The following is a 14,690-nucleotide window of genomic DNA, read 5'->3' as shown; positions in this document are numbered from 1 at the left end:
GGCATAATAAAATGATTGTTTATATTAGTTCCTGATTTATCACTATTGATATTGCTAGAACCATAAATAATTAAATGTATCTTCCAAAAAGAGAATTCCTTAATCCTGACTTTAGTCACTTGAATTCTTTTTCTTCATCTTTTCTCTCTATAGCGTGTTGGGATCAGTCCAAAAATGCAGCCTACTTCCTGGCATGGGACCTGGGAACAGATTCTAAACTCTAGAAAGATAGAGATAAATTGGCATCAGTCATCTACACATTTGCCAGAAGAAAGAAAGCTTTGGGATGTGTGCACCTGTGTACTTGGCGCATTACAATCAACAACCACTATCAGCAACTATTGTGTAGCTTATATAACAAAGGCAGAGGTGGAGAATCATCAGCCAACTAGAAATGTCTATCTTGGACTTGCTTATTGAGCTGATCCAAAACAAAATCCAATCCAAAGGCTGTGGTGGAACCTGGCCTCCTGTGTTTTGACATAATTTCTTATATATGATGATTAGATCATGAAGAACAGAGCATCTGAAGAAGGGCTAAAAAGCAGTTAAAGAACAGAGGACAATGATTGAGTCACTTACTTCAAATGACAGAAAATAAAGTTTTCCAAAGTCCAGATGAAGTTTAGAACACTGAAGAAATTGCTCAGTCATCTTCCTCTTGTCCAACTTTTTTTTCACTATCTTTACATAATTTCTGCCTCTTTTTTTCAAGCATGCATCTCCCATTTTCTTACCCTATTTCGTCCTCGTTCTGCTCATTTTTTCCAAGTATCTTCTGTCCTTTTCACTTTTCTTCTTAAACCCAGTGGCACTTTCTACAAAGCATTGCAGTCTTTACAAAAGCGTATTTACTGAGTGACTGTTTTCTCAGATTTAATTATTAAGTATTTATATAAATACTAAGTATTTATAAAATTATTAAGTATAAAGTTGAAATATTAGTGTCTAGTTGAGAAATCAAAGTTGAAGTTTATTCGGCAATTCAAACTGAGAATTTAAAATCACAACCAACCAGTTGCCTGAGTTGGCTATTCCACAAGCCCAAGTTTGGTTACAGGTTTTTTTTCTTATTCTTAGTGTGGGCCAATGGTTGGATCAGGTTTAAAAAAAAAACACAGATTTATGTATGGTTATCAATGACATTGAAAAACTGAAGAATACTGGGTAACAGCTGACACAATTAGTAAGGATATAGTTATATCGCCACCCTCATTCCCATGCTAGGGTGGTATTTACAGGAAGGGAAAAGGCAGAAAATGGGGCAGTAATTCTCTTCCTACAATGGCCCTAAAATCCAAAGCACTTACCTTTTTATGGAAAGGCAACAAGAGGAAGAACCAGGTGGTCCCTTCCTCACACCTGGGATATCAGGATTGAGCTCTGAATTCCTGGTGTTGACCTGGGCCAGACTTAGTTGTTGCTGGCATTTGGGCAGTGAACCAATAGATTCAAAATTTCTGTCTCTCTCTTCTATCACTCTACCTTTCAAATAAATAAATCTTGGGAAAAAAAAGGAGAGAGGGAGAGCTAGTGATGAGGATACTAACACTCAAAGCTGATCAAGTTACATAACACCTGTTGAATGAAGTAGTCAATTCACACTGAGTTGCTTCTGGCCTTGTTCACCATGTTTTGGAGAATATGTGCTTCCCCTGCTCACCCTAAACTCCCGCCCTCACCCTATAAGCTTATCTCATGCATACATTTGCTTTACTTTCAAGAACAAACATTTGAATCAATTGGCTAAATATTGATCAGAAGCTCTAATAGTTAAGTCAAATTTTTGCAACACCATGAAAGGTCTCATCCAGAATCTGAAAAGTCTTATCCAAGCTCTACAGTTGAGCTAAAACCCAGGGTCATAGGTTGTGGCTGACCTGTTGTTCCTTGTATCAGGTTTCTCCTTGGAAGGAGTATTTTCTAAGCCTTTTTTTATTTGGGAGGGAGTGCAGGGGAAGAAGAGAGAGAGCTAGAGAAGCAGAAGTTGGCCAAGGCAATTCTGAGAACAGAAGATACTGACAGTGAGGGGAGTGGACAATGGAAGGTCACTTCCCCTGGCTGCTCCAGTTCCATCACCTGCTGGGGCTGGCTACTGCAGAGATTCTTTGTTTTGGCTGTTTGCTTTAATTCTGGGATAGTTCCAGTTAGCCTTTTCACTTTTTGTAAAGTAACAATTCAATCATTTTCCCATGTCTGATGTTTTTCATTAGAAGAATAACTGCCCCACTCTAATTGTTTAAGTATACAAAACACCACACTATATTTATCAAATGTAGCTGTCTTGGCCGTTTTAAGGTTGAGTCATCTCTAGTAACATCCTTTCATTTCAAGAAACACTTGCAACTTTGACCTCCACAGAGACCCTACTTGTATCCTGACAGACTGCTGGCAGGGGACTGATTGTCCTGTGTGTGATGAAGTTTATTGCAGATGCTTTGCTTGTTATTCTGGTTCACACAAACTCCAGTCGAGTGTGTTGCTCTCGGCAGTATCTCTATTTCTTGCACTAGCTGCCTACCACAGCCATGGGGCCTCAGTGCTGGTCATCAGCTATACGTGTGTATCCCAGGATGAGTCAGTTTAGTACCGATGTTGGGGTGTCCCTATGGGACAGCTGCTTATCTCCAGAATTCCTTTCAGACATGGTATCCCTAAACTACCAATCACCTGAAAATGCTGGCAACTGGGTGGTAGGAGCAACATGTCCTTAACTACAGAAGTCTCACCTTTTGTCTCGTTAAACTATGTTTGGGTCTGATCAAAAGGGAAGACATACATTCTTTTTCCAGCTGATTTACTTCCTTAGTGCCCAATACATTGGGTTTGGATTTTGCTATTATCGAATTATCATATTATTGCTGCTACTGGAAAGGCAGAGCTATAGATGGAGTGGGAGAGGTGGAGAGAGAGATTCAAAGAACAACCATCTTCTGGTTCACTCCTCACGATGACTGCAATGGCTAGGAGTGGGCCAGGCTGGAATGACTGAGTCATAGGAAGTAGCTTTACTCGCTGTACCACAATGCTGGCACCCTGGTATTCTCCCAACCCTTCAAACACCTGGTTATCTATCATGGAGGATTACTTACTCCATGTATGGAGTGTAGATGATGAACTGGATAAAAATAACCAAAAAGCAGGAGGCTTGCAACCAAGACAAACACATCTTGCCAGCTGAGGTTCTGAGTCCTTGCTGGTACTGAGGCACTGGGGTCCAGATGGTGCTACCATGGGTCTCAGATGGTCTGCTCTGGGTCCTGCCTCAGTTGCCAAGACTTTCAAGTAAAAATAATCAGTTTGGTTGAAAAATCAAGAATGAAGTTGTCCAGAGAGTCAAATGGAGAATTTGAGACCCAGAAACAACCAATTGGTGGTGAAACTGGCTGCCCTGCAAGCCCCAGGGGAGTCGCAGGTGTTTCATTTTTCTTGTAGGGTAGATACATGCACAGAATCAGGTGTAAACAGCTTTGTTTATGTGTGGTAACCAGTTATGCTGAAGACTGAGAAATGCCTCGTTGAAAAAACCAGAACACCTGGAAACATCCATAACTTTAATCATGGACCACAGAGAAATGTTACACTCCACACCCCTTCCTACACAGGAGATGGCGTGCTGAGTCACTGTTCCCACAATGATCCAGACACCTACAGCTCCCTCCTTCTCAAGGGTTAGTATTTTTCTTGCCTGTGGCTGATGCTTCCTTGGTCAAAGGTGAGGTTCACTGAAAAGTCAGAACTTGAGAACCAGTTGCAAGGCGTCATTACATCATCGACAAGGTTCTGGCTGATTTAGGCCTCAGCAGTCATGAAGTCTGCATTTATTTAAAAGTGCTGTAAAATAAAGTCACCCAGCTAAATTGCATTTGGATTCATTCCTCTCTATTTGACAGATTATGTGATTTCTTTTTCAACTATTGACATAATGTTTTAGATTCAATGCTTGATTATGGCTTGTATTTTAATAGCTTCAGCAGTGCAAGATGACATTAAATGTCATATCTATTTTGTCTGGAAAGAGAAACATTTCACCAACTGTTGTTAATTTTGGAAGTCTTATTTTTTATTAGTCAATAATCTCAGGAAAATATGTATGTGTATTTTTTCCCACAAAGCTTAAACTATTTCACTTTAAGAGAAAATTCTATGTGCATCAATCTGTGTCACTTAATTGAGACTTTAAGGGATGCAATTTATGAAAATAATAATGTACACCAGAATATGTGATAAAGCACCATCAGTACGAAATTAGTCACCTGGAACTTTCCTTAAGTCTTTCTCAAGATTGAAGTATTCAAAGTAACATAACTGAGTTCTGAGACAGAGGGATAGAAGCTGGGGACACTAAGATTCTGAGTGCTGAGCTTCGAGATTTTTTTTTCCTGCAGTTGTCTTAAGAGTGACCTCATATGGCCTTCAGGGCAGAACACAAGAAGTCCCTCGGGGGAAGCAGATGTGACTGGCACAGTGGAAGGTGTCTCACCCTATACTGTGATTGGGAAAGCAACTCAAAAAAATAAATCACTGAATATGCAACAATGACAAAGATTAAAGTCCATGAAAGAAGCCAAGGCAGTCTTATGTGTGTGGCTATAATAGGAAGACCTAAAACTGATTGTATGAACTAGCAGTGTTTTATGTCCCAGCAATGCACCTGTAATGACCCACCTGTTAGCCCTGTACACTGCTACCCCAGGGAAACCTCAGGATAATACTTGGATTCATTATCTCTAGGATTACAATGTCTGTGGTTTGCACATGAGCTTTGTCTTGCGTTTGAGAGTTCTATTTTGATAGACATGAATGACTTCAGAGTAGGCGATGATAAATAATGATACCTAGTAAGAGTGGGGGAAAAAAAGGAGAGGGGACAGGGAGGATTGGATAATAGGCACCAAAATGCAGTTAAAGAAGATAATTTTCTAAATTTTTGCAGTTCACTAGAGTGACTATAACTTAAAACAATTCATCATATATTGGAGAAGAAGTACAAGGGAGACATTCGAAGCCTCCAAATATAAAGAAATGATACAGAGACAGAAATTTTAATTAATCAGATTTAATCATTACACTTCGCACAAATGTACTGAATATCATGTGGTACTTCTTCTATAAATAGGTACAATTACAAGTTGAAAAGTTAAAAAAGCAAGAAATTTGTTCAATGTAACTGCTTTAATTTACACCATAAATTCAGATAACTTCCAAGCTTAGCTTTATTTTCTATGAACAAATACATTTTAAAACAGATTTGTTTACTTATATTTGAAACGCAGATCCACAGAGAAAAGGAGAGACAGAAAGATCTATCTCTACTGGTTCTCTCCACAAATACACATAGCAGTTGAGCTGAGCTGATCCAAAGCCAGGAACCAGGAGTTTCTTCTAGGTCTCAATGCTTTGGGTCATCCTGTAATGTTTTCCCAGGCCATTAGTAGGAGCTGGATGGGAAGTGGGGAAGCTGGGATACAAACCGGTGCCCAGAGGGGATCCTGGCATTTGCAGGGCAATAATTAGCCAATTGAGACATCGTGCTGGGTCCTGAACAAACACGTTTCAATGAATGGTCTTCACAAAAGCAAAATTAGAGGGTGAATTAAATCACCCCGCGAAAAAACTGGTAATTGTATCCAGAGAGTTGGAAATATTCAAAGAAATAAAAGCAATTCCAATACATACTCTGTGTGTGCTTAAAAATATTGGCTAAATGAAATTTGCCAAATTCATAACATATGTGAACTGTACACTGAAATGGAGAAGATTCCAGATGATTTGTTATTTCACATGTAGCTGAAGACCAATTTAATTATACCCCCAAAGAGTGCTCCAGAGCCCTAGAAATTTTGTTTTATTTTGCACAGATTTCTAGCTTCATTTGCACTTGCCTACAAAGACTCTTTAAAATGTTTATAACGGTGCATGTTATGAAAACTGTGAGTAGATTTCAACATTGTTGACCCAATTTAACTCATCTTTGGAATTTCATTTTCTATGAGTTTTTTCAATTCCCTTATAAAAGACATTCCTTCTCTTCCACACAGCTTCAAGTGAAGTTTGTAAGACTATAGTCAGAAAGCCAAGAAATAAGTAGCAAAGGTTATTGGAAAAAATAATAAAATGAAGCTGCAGATCCAATTTGCCCTGTCCTCCCTGCCCTGCCTTCTAATTCTGATTTTTGCACTAGGCTCACCATTGTAATTCACCAGAAAACTCCAAGTCTCATTAATCCTGGTATCTAAATGATCAGCTAATGATGAAACTCCCTTCTTTCTTAGTGTTCTCTCTGGGTTTTTTGGAAGATTTAGCTTTTCTTTTTTTCCTTTTTCAATTTAGATACACAGATCTTCTATGTGCCAAGTTCACTCCTCAAATGTTTGCAACAGCTTGAGCTTAGCCAGGCCAAAGCCAGGAGATAGGAGCTCCATCCAGGCATCTCACAGGAGTGGTAGGAACCCAAGTACTTGAGCTGTCACTTGCTGCTTCCCAAGTGCACCAGCAGTGAGCTGGGTGGGAAGTGGAACACCTGGAACTCCAATCTGCGCTGCAATTGGAGCTGTGCACCTTCCAAGCCACACTTAACCTGCTATACCACAACAGCCACCTTTCTTTCTATGCACTCCTATTTCCAGCATTTAGATCATCACCCTGTCATGTCTGCAGGCTTCAGATTCCCTTAGCCCAGGCTAATCCAGTTGTTAATCAGGTGCTTTTGGAAATCTTGATTTCTTCATGTCATTCGTTGCCAACTTTTAGTAGGTCCCTATTTCCCAGCACATGCAATCTTAGTTCTCTGCATGGCTTTTAGGAATCCCCATTATGCTTATATACACATCTCTGTTGTATTCATTTTTTTCTTCCCAGCTTGGAATCACATAAATTAGTAAGGTCAGTCACCACTTTTTGTACAAATGTATCATGTTTCTTCCCAATGCCTCACCTTAGATCCTCTTGTTTCAAAAAAAACAAAAAACAAAACAAAACAAAACAAACTCAACCCTTTGTGTCTCCACTTAACATCTCCTTTAAAGACAAACAAGACAAACACAGTCCCACCTGCCCTCCAGATCCCTCTAATTCTAATGCAACTCCTTTGCTGCCACTCCTCTGGTCTTTGACTCAGTCCGACTTAGAGGGCTCTGTATCATTTCATAAATTATTGCTGTACTACCGTGAATGAACCCATTTCTTGAATTTCAGCATTACTTCCTCAAGAAAGCCTATCCCCACCATCCCACCATCCCACTCACCTCCAATTTAGTTTAGATTCCCAAAGCGTATGTTCCCACTGCTTGCACACAGTAGGACTCAAAGCACTTGTTGGTGCATGTGTACTTCTTTCCTGCAATGAACACTTTAATGATATCAGTCTAATCCATCCATATCAGGCATCCCCGTAACCCACAGTGTCTGGCATACACCAATTGCATGCAAACCAGCTTCTATCTTACTGTTAAGTTCTTGTCTTGTTTTTTTAAATTTCCCAAGCCAAGTGTTGTGTAACTTAAACATATATTCAAAGTCTTTTCTTTAAATATAGAAAAATCATTTCTGCCAATTGGCTTATTCTTCATGGAAATGGTGGAAGGGCAAGGTTCAAATGTATTTTAATAAGTTAATTAAGAGAAAAAAGTTCTTATTAGCAAACCACAATGGAAGGCAAAGACAACACAACCTTGGGGGCCATGAGTTACCTGAGGTGCAGCCCCAACAGGGAAGGGTGAAGGCAGATGTTGAGGGTCTCTCCTTGCATTCCATAGAAGAGCATGCTCTTCTGATGGTTAGCTGAGCTGACAGTCTTAGAAGACAGGGAGGTGCAGGTTCAGACACGGCCAGTAGGATCTACAGCTTGTCCTGAATTTACAACTAATGCTCCACCCACCATACTCGTAAAAGGATGCTGGACTCCTTCAATTACCCTCAAGGCTAATATTTCTTCCCAGAATTTTTTCCAAGAAATCATCTTTGATTCAAGATGAGGCAACAGCTCAATTCTGCAGATTTCTCATGCAAAACCTGAGTTTCTGTGTCTCCTTTATTAAAGTAATTGGTAGTTCATCATTCCTGTTATAGTCTTCTCTTTAAACCAAATCTCTGACATTTCACTCCATGGTCCATGGTTAGGAACAGTCTGACCTAAAGTGTAAATATAAGGACCTGAAAGCAGTGAGAATCTCATTTTTTGAGGGTCTTCTCATTGCCCTCTCTGCTTCTCTTCTTTCATTCTCCCTGGGACTTATGAATTCCAGAGCAGGAGTTCTTAAATGGGCACAAAGACCTTTGGAGATCCTAACGTGTCTGTGCATGTAGCTAGTGAACAATTTGTTGATGGACTGTCTTTTCTTTCCCAGTGGTCCCAATGGAATCACTGATACCAAAGATTTGGACCTATGAATCCCAGAAATGTAGGCTATCTTCAGGCCTCATTTCTTCCTTTGCTTAAATTTATTTGTTGGGTTATCTAGTTAAAAATGAGGAGACACAGCAAGCTCCCATCCATTTGTTCACTCTCCAAATGCTCTCAGAGCTGGGCTAATCCAAAGCAGAATGTCAAAAGCACCCCAAGGATTTCCCTCAAGGGTAGAAGTACCCAGGAACTTGGATTATCACTTGCTTCTTCCAAAGCTGTGCAGTAGCAGCAAGCTGGAAGCGGAAACAGAGCCAGACACCCTGGTATGCAATGTCAGCGTTCCAACCTCATGATATAATAGCTCAGCCAAACACCCACCTCAGACCTCAATCTTGATCATTTTTTTAATGATCAAGTTATTCAATCTTAGTAGCACAATCTTTGCTTTGGCAGCTGATATGAAATAAGGTCATTCATTCATTGGTTCGGAGTATCTATTAGATACTAGACATTATTCTTGCTAATGTTGAAACAACATAAAATGGACACAGTAAGATGTTTTAGGAAACAATATTTTCTCTGTATAAAGGTCTTAGCTAAGTGCGTATTACCTTTAATCCATACTAAAGAATTATGAAACAGGTATTATTATTGTTGTTGTTATTATTATACTAATTCAAGTTGAGGAAACGGGGGCAGTAACCAAATTCATGTTGTTATAACTCATAAGCAGTAATCACAAAAGATGGAGGATTCTCTGTAAGTTACCCCTCCAAAGTATTAGAAGAATTAATGCCAAGTCTGCAGTCAACCAAGTGTGCAGTCCACAAGAATGATGAAGTAAATGCTAGCAGAGCCCATCACTGTAATTCTCTAAAAGTGCACAATGCCTCTTCCTTAGGCTTCCCATCAGCTCGTCTCGTTTCCTGGTGCACTGGGAGCCGAGGACAGTAAGTTTCATTTGTGAGCCTCAGTGCTCTAAATGCAAATGGCAGCTCTGACATCACCGGCTCCTTCCTCTCCTCTCCTCATGCTAAGGATTCTCTGATTGCTTCCCCACACTCTTTCATTTCCACATGTCTTCATGGATGTCTTATCTTTACTCGCAAGAGGATAACATGTCCTACAAGCAGCAGTTAATTACATCAGCAGCAGTACTTTGCAAGCCCAGCTTCACTAGAGGCCCAACAAAAAGCCAAACTGTGTTAGTCACACATCTGAGCAACACCAAAAACTCTTTCCATTCATTTTAATCACGTGTATTTACATATATTTACAATTGTCTCTGCTTAACCAGAAATAATTCCTTTTGGAGCTTAGTCATCAAATCACTTGGCTGAATGTCCCAGTGTTTAAGTAAGTTTAGCTTTCACTTGTTCATAACCACCTAACATGGTATTTCTTCCTTCTCCTCTTTCTCCACTCCTTCTTCTCTTTCATTTTTGTGCCATGTGTGTTTCTTGCTGCTGTTTTCACAAGTTTAAGATTTTATATTTATTCATTGGCTAGATGTTTTTATGTGTTTATAAGATATTTTAAAATGATCATCACTTTTGTTAATTTTCCTTTACTAACAATCATCTGGGAAGTCTAGTGATTTGAAAATTAAAGAGTTGGGATCTAGAATTAGCAGTTCAGTATGGTGTTCCCTTACATTACACGGTTATGGAATTATTGAAATATGGATTATGTCATGTGTGAAATGGTTATATTTTGCATATAACAGCTTCCATTCATGTATTTTTTTAGTTTTTAAATCAGCTACTAAAAGTTGTGAAATTATATGTGATTCACATTATGTTTCTATTGGACAGCGCTGATATATATAGACAAATGTTTCATTTCACCCCATGTAATAGAACAAAAGTATTCCAAACTGATACAGAGTTACCTAAGTTATTTACCTGTTGATCAATTTTGTTTAGGTAGTACATAGGGGCAACTAATACCTGTGAAATTATAGATGCTCAGAGAACAAATGGAAAAGGAGAATTTTAAAATGATTTTCAGTTACATATTTGTTAAGGTTTTTGTACTGGACACTAATTTGGGATTCTTTTTCTTTTTCAACAAAAGCTTTGGAGTTAAAATAATGTATATTGTTTAGAAAATATTTATTTTTTTCTTTAAATGTTTACTTATTTCTTGAGAGAGAAAAGAGAGAGAAGAGTGTGTGAGTCCCACCTGCTGGTTCACTCCTCAAACACTGACAGCAGTTGGGGCTGGGTTGAGCTGAAGCCAGGACCCAGGAGCTGTGTGTACACTCCAGATCTTCCACCTCAGTGTCAGAATCTAACCATGTCATCTATCACCTCTGCTAACCCAGGAATTGCATTTTCTGGAAGCTGTAATTTGGAAGCAGAGCCAGCAATTGAAAATAAGCACTCCAAGATGGGATACAAGCATTTTTTTTTTCTGGCAGCTTCAACACTAGGCCAAACCCTTGAAAAAATAATTACTAAAGAGAGTAGAGTCTTAATTATTTTCTAATATTGACCTTCACTGAAAATGAATACATCCTTTAATATTGATCTCATGAAACCAAGAAAGACAGAGTGCCAGTTCCACACTGCTGAGAGGAGCTTTCAATGATTCATACCTGCAGAGCTAATGTTCCCCAGATGCCCTTTTCATGAACATATGTTAGGAAACACTATCCACAATCCATACTGACATACAGTTGCCTGTATTCTGGATGAATCTAGGCCTTAACCATGTCTGGGATTTTTGAAACATGAGCTGGAACAGGAACACACTGGATTAGGTGTCATGATGTTGATGTTATCCAGTATGCAAATGCCTCATACATGTGCACACACTTAAACACGTGACATTAACCAGGAAGATTAAAGATTTTAGACTAGTCAGTAGACCACTTAATTATTTAACTTGAAAGAGAGGGAGAAAAGTAAGAAGAAAACACACACATGTACACACACACACATCTCTTGATAGTTTACTCCTCAGATGGCAACAATGGCCAGAGTTGAGTCAGGAACTCTATACGAATCTCCTACATGAATGGCAGGGACCCAAGTGCTGGATCAGTCACCTTCTACCTCCCAAGGTATACACCTCGGAGGCTAGAAAACAGAACTGGAGCTGAGAGTCTAACGCAGGCATCTGCAGTGCCATCTTAACCACTGTGCAAACAGCCACCACCAATCAATAAACATTCATTGATTGCCTGTTCTATGGTCAGCACTATAAGCTGTGAAGTTGTATGATGGGGTTTGGCGTAAACAAACATGCAGCTGCTTAGGTTCTAAGTTTCCTTTAGGTCATCATCCAAGTGAAGGCTAATTTCGTTTCTTCTTAGTGTTCCTTACCTCAAAGTTCAGAATGTAATATGCCTTGGCTTTGAAAAAGGACAAAACAGCAGACAAAGGAAGGAGGAAAGGGACCTTAGAAAAACAGCTTGGGGGCAATAGCAGTGCCCTTGGTGGCAGCACACTTCATCCAGCAGGGATACTTAGAGCCCAGTGTTCAAGAGCATAGGGTCTTCAGTTGGCTCCACTTCCTACCAACTGGATACTATTATTTATGAGGGTGTCATCTATCTAATCCTGCATTTAGTTTTCTCCTCTGAAAAGTGACAGTGATTATTATTCTCATCTTCTACAGCTATAAAAATTAAATGATACAGTAGCTGTCAATTTCTTCACCAAACATAGTATCAGTAAGGGCTCATTAAATATAAAAATATTATCTAAGTTCTATGGTACAGATCTAAGTCTTCTTCCCACGTACTGATTTTCTTCCAGATATGACACAAACTCCATCATTGCCTCTACCACGAAACCCTTGTCAGCACACACATCCATTAAGATATCACATTGCAGGGCTGACCTTGGGGAAAACATGTTTTTTTCCTTATGAAATTTTTGGTCCTTTGCATTCTGTTTTTAATATTGTCTCCTTAAAAAAACTAATATAGATTATCAGAGTGAATGTATGTTATATAATTCTCTCAAGAACACTTTGACTTAAAAATTAATGTGTTGAGGGGGCTGTATCAGTGATACAGCAGGCTTACCCTTTGACCTGTGGTGCCAGGATCCCATGTGGATGACACTTGATGTCCAAGCTGCTCTACTTCCCATCCAGCTCCCTGCTAACACACCTGGACAGCAGCCAGAAGAGACCCAGTGCTTAGGTTCCTGCACCCATGCGGGAAATTGGAAAGAAGCTCCTGGTTCCTGGCTTTGCACTAGCCCAGCTTTGATCACTGTGATCATTTGGGGAATGAACAAGTGAATGGAAGACCTCTGTGTCTCTCCCCTCTGTAATTCTACCTTTCAAATAAATAAGTAAGTAAGTAAATCAATCTTTAAAAACTTAATGGTTTGCCCACCTCACTTGATTTGGGTGTTATGAAAACACAAATACAGTAGAACTTTAATATACTTAAGAAATAGGCAACAAATATATACATGGTTTTTGTGACTATATATGCATATGCAATGCACAGTAGACAAAATACTACTGTGCCTATCAGAGTTATGTCATGTAATGTTTCACAATGAGTTCTGGCGTATTTGCAATATCAAGGGTATTTGAGATTTAAAGATAAGTTCTCCTTGCTCTCCCATCTAGCTTCTTTTTGACTCCTTTAGATAACAGGACCAATGATTGACTCCTCAATAATAAATGAAATGATTCATTTTCTTTTGGTAAGATTTATTTTTTTATTTATTTAAAACGCAGAGTTACACACCAGCCAGGGTTGTACAAGGTTGAAACGAGGTTCCCAGAGTTTTTCTCAGTCCGCTATGTGGGTGCGGGGGCTCAAACACTTGGGCCATCTTCTGCTGCTTTTAGGTGCTTTGGGAGGGAGCTGAATCAGAAGTAGAGCAGCCATGCTTTGAACTGGTGTTCATATGGGATGCTGGCATCACAGGTTTAACCTACACCACAATGCTGACCCCTATTCTTTCTCTTAAAATGATGATTTACCAGATTACAATGTTCTACAGTTACAATAGGATTTTCCAGGTCAAACCAATGAATTCCATATGCTAACTCTACTAGTAAGTATATTTTAAACTTTAATTTAGCATACCCATATACACATATACACACATAGCATGAACAGACATTTTCTAATGCAAGCTGTAATTTGGCAGTTTCTTTTGCCAGATTCTTTGTTACCCATCTTTTTAATCATGAGAAGGGATTCTGACTGAAAATGTTTAGAATCAAACTATATTCTGCATCAAGGTTTCCCACTTAACTTTTTGCAATCAGCACACTAATATTTTTCTGCTCTAAGTATTATGGGCAGGAACATGATTGTAGAATCACTCTAATTTATTTGGATAGGCTGCTCTTTTTTTTAAGATTTGCTTTTAATTTTACTGGAAAGTCATATATACAGAGGGGAGGAAAGACAGAGAGAAAGATCTTCCATCCATTGATTCATTCCCCAAGCGGCCACAATGGCCAGAGCTGATCTGATCCGAAGCCAGGAGCCCGGAGCCTTCTCCAGGTCTCCCACGCGGGTGCAGGGTTCCAAAACTTTGGGCTGTCCTCTTTCCCAGGCCACAAGCAGGGAGCTGAACGAGAAGCAGGGCCACTGAGATTAGAACTGGTGCCCACATGCGATCCTGGCGTGTGCAAGGCAAGGACTTTACTTGCTAGGCTATTATGCTGGGCCCAACAGACAGCTCTTTAACAGATGTTTTCAGGAGATCTCTCAAATGACAAATTTAATCCCTTAAGACCTCATTAGAATGCTGTCACTATATGCCAGACAATTGTATCTGGTGGTTTTCAAAGGGAACAGTAATATCTAAACTTCAAATTGACTTTGTTTCCAACAACATCACTTCTTAAAAGGATTTTTCATACTTTCAGTAGTTACTACAGCCCACAGGGAACCATTCCAAGCTCTTTTGAGAGGCCCCCCTGTGGCAGGCTTTCCATGCCTGAGGAGTTAGGAGCCTTTGCCATTGCCCAGGACACTTGGGGACAGCATATTTTGAAGGAACAGAGTGAAACATGAGAAGGCAAAGCCTTGACATTTGGAAAAACAGGCCATCTTGTTTGGCAAGATGACACATTTGTGTCATTCCTCTCTGCTGTTTCTCTGTAATGCTGGAAATGTAGGAAGGATGCTGAGAGCATGGATTACACAGTGGGTAGGCAGGTGATTGCCATGGACTGAATCAGTGGCATGGCATCAACAGTGGTGCTAATTGCTGCAAAACAATTTTTCCTCTTTCTTTTTTTTTTTTAAGTTTTTTCCCTTTCTGATAATGATCTCGACTACCTGCCTTAGACAATTTTCAGCAAAATGGTATGCAAAGTAGCCCCCAAAATGGACCATCAGACATGCAGACTC

This window comes from Ochotona princeps, chromosome 23 (assembly GCF_030435755.1).
Source record: "Ochotona princeps isolate mOchPri1 chromosome 23, mOchPri1.hap1, whole genome shotgun sequence".
Lineage (NCBI taxonomy): Eukaryota > Metazoa > Chordata > Mammalia > Lagomorpha > Ochotonidae > Ochotona > Ochotona princeps.
Note: the sequence above shows the minus strand (reverse complement) of the source record.